We start from the raw sequence: 6,000 nt of genomic DNA, 5'->3' as shown, positions 1-6,000 counted from the left end.
TATTTAAAAAAAATACATTTCCCCAATTGAGAGGGGGAAAGGATGCATTTAGGCGGAATTCCTCAGATAATATACAGTACATTGACTTGCTTTCCCAATTCCATCTGTAACACCAGAAGAAGCTATTGCGCCATTAATCTTGCCTTCTGTATTTCTAATTCTTGTTACTTTCCATCAGAAAGAAATTGCAACCTGACTCAGTCATTTGGTAAACCTGGCTATATAGGAGTGGCATTTCACTTTTCTAGATCCTCTTGAGAACCTGTTGATTAAAGAGTCGAGTGGCTGATTGTGTTCCTACCCAGCTGTCTCCCAGGAATTAAGAGTGACCACGGAGGAGAGGCCAAGGACAATACAGCCATTGTTAAACCTTGCCCAAGTGTAACTGCAGCTTCTTAGAAGGAAACAGGTGCAGTTTCTTTACCGTTCTGTATAACACGGAGAGGATTAAAGCGAGAAGGAAGAAGATGCTGCATCAGCAGGTAGCAATCCAGAAGGCACCTTCCAGGTGGCAAAAGGCCAGATCCCTAGAACATCTTTAAAATAGCCACCCAGAAGGTAGTAGTTGGTCTACTTCACATTCAAGGTTGACTCACTCCTTCCACCTTTACGAGGTGAAATGAGGACCCAGATTGTAGGGGGCAGTAGGCCGACGGTCATAAGTCCCTTTTTCTCAGTGCTGTTGGAAAGTTTGCTAAATGAGTAGCAATAGAAATTGAATGGACAACATACAAGACAACCTACAACTGCATCACCATCCTTTTATCCTTCACCCAAACAACTATCCCACAAACTTATACAATAAAAGTATGAATCATTGCTAAAAGGATGAACAAATTCCAAATGACAAAACTTAAACTTGAACTCAAGTTTAGAAACTTAAAACTTTCATCTATATTGATAGTAAAGGTCTTAAAAGCTGTAATCGGATGAACAGATAAGTTGACACTATTTACGACATCTGATAAATTTATAGATATGAATTTATCTCTTCTTTCCTTCTTTTTTATTTTTTATTTTTCCTCTTCTCTTTCCTTCCCCCTTTTCTCTCTTTTTCTTTCTCTCTCTTTAGCCTTATTTTCTTCTATATATGTAAGCGTACATTTTGATTTATAACTGTATATTCTAAAATTTAGTCTAAATTCATATACATTTGTACCAATATTCGCATAGTCCTTTTGATTTATGTATTTATGTATCCCCTCCCCTATTTATCTTCAATAAATAGAGCTGAAGAGATTGGATACTGTAGCCTAGAGGATAATTCTCTGCCTTACAAGGCAAAGGTTGCAGGTTCAAGTCCCAGTGGGTATGGCTAGCTTATGAGGCCAAAATAAGGCCGAAATAGAACTATCCTAGTCTCCCTTAATTTTCAAATTCAGCAAAAAAACATGTGACACATACAGATAGAATTGTCGGTTATCAATAAAATTAACTGCCTTGGAAATGGCCCTGGGTTGGGCCGAGAGGCAAATAAGGAGCTGTGATGTTCCTTCAATACACCAGGGTGATTCGACACAAAATATGTAACCCTTCCCTGGTGCAGAGCTGAAGGGATTGGATACTGTAGCCTAGAGGATAATTCTCTGCCTTACAAGGCAAAGGTTGCAGGTTCAAGTCCCAGTGGGTATGGCTAGCTGATGAGGCCAAAATAAGGCCGAAATAGATCTATCATAGTCTCCCTTAATTTTCAAATTCAGCAAAAAAAACATGTGACATATATATATATATGTCAAATGTTTTTTTTAGCTGGAATTTTAAAATTAAGGGAGACTAGGATGGTCCCATTTCAGCCTTGTTCTGGCCTCATCAGCTAGCCACACTCTTCCTTACTGGGATTCAATCAGGTGGACTCTGCCTTGTAAGGCAGAGAATTAGCAGTTGAGCTATCAGATCAGATCCCTTCCAGCTCTGTACCAGGGAGGGGCTACATGTTTTTTTATGTCGGATCACCCTGGTATATTGAAGGAACGTCACAGCTCCTTTTTGCCTCTAGGCCCAACCCAGGACCATTTCAAGGCAGTTAATTTTATTTATAGCCGACAACTATATTCTGTATGTGTCAAATGATTTTTTTAGCTGGAATTTTAAAATTAAGGGAGACTAGGATGGTCCCATTTCGGCCTTGTTCTGGCCTCATCAGCTAGCCACACCCTTCCTTACTGGGATTCGATCCGGTGGACTCTGCCTTGTAAGGTAGAGAATTAGCAGTTGAGCTATCAAATCAGATCCCTTCCAGCTCTGTACCAGGGAGGGGCTATATGTTTTTTTATGTTGGATCACCCTGGTATATTGAAGGAACGTCACAGCTCCTTTTTGCCTCTAGGCCCAACCCAGGACCATTTCAAGGCAGTTTATATATATATATATATATATAAAAGAAAGAAACTGAATGGAGTGTTTTAATGGCCGGATGCCCTCCCTGTCACCAATGTGGAGTTTTGTTCAGCAGATATAGTCTCAATGTGCCCAGAGAAAGAAATATCTGCCTCTACCTAGGATCGAACAATGCCTCCTGATTGATAAGACCAGAACGTCACTTCCAGGCCACCGCAAACAAATGCAAGGCATTTTCTTGCATTTCCACTGTGCCACCATGGAATGCATTTATTGCACTCCATGGTGGCACAGTGGTTAGTGTGCAGTACTGCAAGCTGCTTCTGCTGACTGCTGGCCGTAGTTCACCAGTTCAAATCTCACCAGGCTCAAAGTTGACTCAGCCTTCCATCCTTCCAATAAAATGAGGACTCAGATTGTTGCGGGCGATATGCTGACTCTGTATTTTTTTTTTTTAATTTATTTTATTTATTTATTTATTTATTATTATTTTTCCTTTCTTTCTTTTTTATTTATTTATTTAATTATTATTTATTTATTTTGTCCAATACACAATGAGGGTTTTAGTGGGTATATATCTATATACACATAGTAAAATACATGATGAAGGTTATAGAGGAGATACTCATAGTAAAATATATCTAAGAAAGAATAGAAAAGAATATATAGTAATAGAACATATAAATGAAAGAATAGAAGAAGAGATATAGGAATAGAAGAAAGGTATAGGAGATATAGGAGAGCAATAAGACAGGGGACGGAAGGCACTCTAGTGCACTTGTACTCGCCCCTTACTGACCTCTTAAGAATCTGGATAGGTCAACCATAGATAATCTAAGGGTAAAGTGTTGGGGGTTTGGGGATGACACTATGGAGTCCGGTAATGAGTTCCACGCTTCGACAACTCTGTTACTGAAGTCATATTTTTTACAGTCAAGTTTGGAGCGGTTAATATTAAGTTTAAATCTGTTGTGTGCTCTTGTGTTGTTGTGGTTGAAGCTGAAGTAGTCGCCGACAGGCAGGACGTTGCAGCATAGGATCTGTAAACCGCTTAGAGAGGGCTGTAATGCACTGTGAAGCGGTGTATATAAGTGCTATTGCTATTCTTCTGATGGGGTGAGAGAATCCATGCATTTTCTACCCCACTGGATCAGATGGGGGTGGGGGGAATACAGAATAAACTTTTAGCACAGCACTTCCCTCTGTTTTTAGAGTTTGGCCACCCTGAAATATTTCGCTTTTTTCATAACTGACATATTTCACACCCACAGAATAAACACAGACTTCAATGCACTGTTTCTTCCCTCCATCCCAGAAAGATTGTTTGTAGTTTAACCAAATCTGGAAGGAAAGGGGTGGTGGTTGTCCAATCTGCCTCTTCTATTGGACAAGGATTATGTAATTATGGCAATAAAACAAACGAGGCTCGAAGAAGCGAGTAGGAGCTGAAAGCAGATGGATTAAGTGCTTGCCCTATTGATACAACGGTCAATAATATTCAGTGGGCCAAGCACAAAGTGATAGTGATGCCCTAGGAAATTAAAATGGTTATAAATAAAGAAATTTCAAGCAGATCAAATAAAATTGGGCAGAGATCTGCAAGTCAGTTGAAGATGCAAAATGTCTATGGAGATTCTCAATCACCCAGGTCATGGTTGTCCCAAAGATGCTTTTTCAAAAAAAAGACAGCTGGACTTTCTTTGTTGTTGTTTCTTCTTTGAAAATATTTTTTTTCTTTTTGGATGAGAAAAAATGGTTTTGGTTTTCAAAAAAATGATGTAAAAGGGATATTGGGACTCTAGAAAAAGTGCAGAGAAGAGCGACAAAGATGATTAGGAGACTAGAGGCTAAAACATTTATTGGTGTCTTATACCTGTAGACCAAACTTTGCCAAAGCCCCGCTTACCTGCCAGTCATTTTCAGGCCTTTTTTCAGCCTTTTTCAGGCCTGTTTTAGGGGCTTATTTCGGCCAATTTTTGAGGCTTTTTTCAACCCACTTTTGGGGGTTTTCCCAGCCCATTTTAAGGCTTTTTTCAGCCCTGTTTTTTGAAACAACAGGTCGAAAAAGGGCAAAACATTGGACCAAAAATGCCTCCAAAAGAAGTCAGAAAAAGCCCCAAAAATAGGCAGGAAAAGGCCAGAAAAAAGGCCAGAAATTGGGATGCATGGAGGCCAAAAATTTTGTTGTTGTTGTTTTCCTCTTCAAAATTTAGGTGCATCTCATAGTCCGAAAAATATTGTATATGCCACAAGTTGAACCTCAAATTGCTTGAATTATACAGTGTTCCCTCGATTTTCACGGGGGATGCGTTCCGAGACTGCCCGCGAAAGTCGAATTTCCGCGAAGTAGAGATGCGGAAGTAAATACACCATTTTTGGCTGTGGACAGTATCACAAGCCTTCCCTTAACACTTTAAACCCCCAAATTACCATTTCCCATTCCCTTAACAACCATTTACTCACCATTATTACTGGTACTCACCATTGAATAAGACAATCATCCTGATATTTATAAACATAATTATTTATTAATAATAATTATTTTTTGTGTTATTTATTTGCAAAAATTATTAGTTTGGTAATGACATATGATGTCATTGGGCAGGAAAAACCATGGTATAGAAAAAAACTTGCGAAGTATTTTTCAATTAATTTTTTTAAAAACCGTGGTATAGGCTATTCGTGAAGTTTGAACCCGCGAAAATCGAGGGAACACTGTATTCCTTTCGCAATTGCTGTTCACATAGTATTCAGTAGATTCAGGATGAGTACCAGGGAAGAAGCAGAGATGGAAGAACGACAGGTTTATCTTTCATCATCACCCACCTTTATTCCACTTTCCCTTTTTAAAGTGACTCACAGCTGTTCCTGTCCTGACTGCCAAGATCTAATTTTCTACTGGTTAAACTTTTCTGGTACACTGCACAAATGCCTCTGAAGGAGGAAGTGGGTTAAAGTTAATCCATTTTTATTTGCATCACTAAGATTTAAAAGGCACATAGTCAGCCCAGTCTCGCATCCCTTTGAGAACCCGGACCGGAACAAATAAAATAAATGCAGGGAATCCTCTTTGGGCAGCCTCTGCGTTCTTCCCCAAAGCATTTGAAATCCCCAAAGCCGGTGATTCTGCTACAAACAAAAGTGTCTAGCAAAAGTATAAGGAGATAAGATCTGGAATTAATTCTATGTGATCTCGGTTTTTGCCTCCCCCTCCTTTCCAAATGGCTATACAGTGTTCCCTCGATTTTCGCGGGTTCAAACTTAGCGAAAAGTCTATACCACGGTTTTTCAAAAATATTAATTAAAAAATACTTTGTGGGTTTTTCCGGCCCGATGACGTCATATGTCATCGCCAAACTTTTGTCTGCCTTTAATAAATATTTTTTTAAATAAACTTTAATAAATAAACATGGTGAGTAATAATCTAAATGGTTGCTAAGGGAATGGGAAATGGCACTTTAGGGGTTTAAAGTGTTAAGGGAAGGCTTGTGATACTGTCCATAGCCAAAAATAGTGTATTTACTTCCGCATCTCTACTTCGTGGAAATTCGACTTTCGCGGGCAGCCTTGGAACGCATCCCCTGCGAAAATTGAGGGAACACTGTAATATTCTCTAGAACAGAAGTCTTCAGAGCTGGCTGGAGAATTCTGGGAGTTGAAATT

Source organism: Erythrolamprus reginae, chromosome 4 (assembly GCF_031021105.1).
Source record: "Erythrolamprus reginae isolate rEryReg1 chromosome 4, rEryReg1.hap1, whole genome shotgun sequence".
NCBI classification, from domain to species: Eukaryota; Metazoa; Chordata; class Lepidosauria; order Squamata; family Dipsadidae; genus Erythrolamprus; species Erythrolamprus reginae.
Note: the sequence above shows the minus strand (reverse complement) of the source record.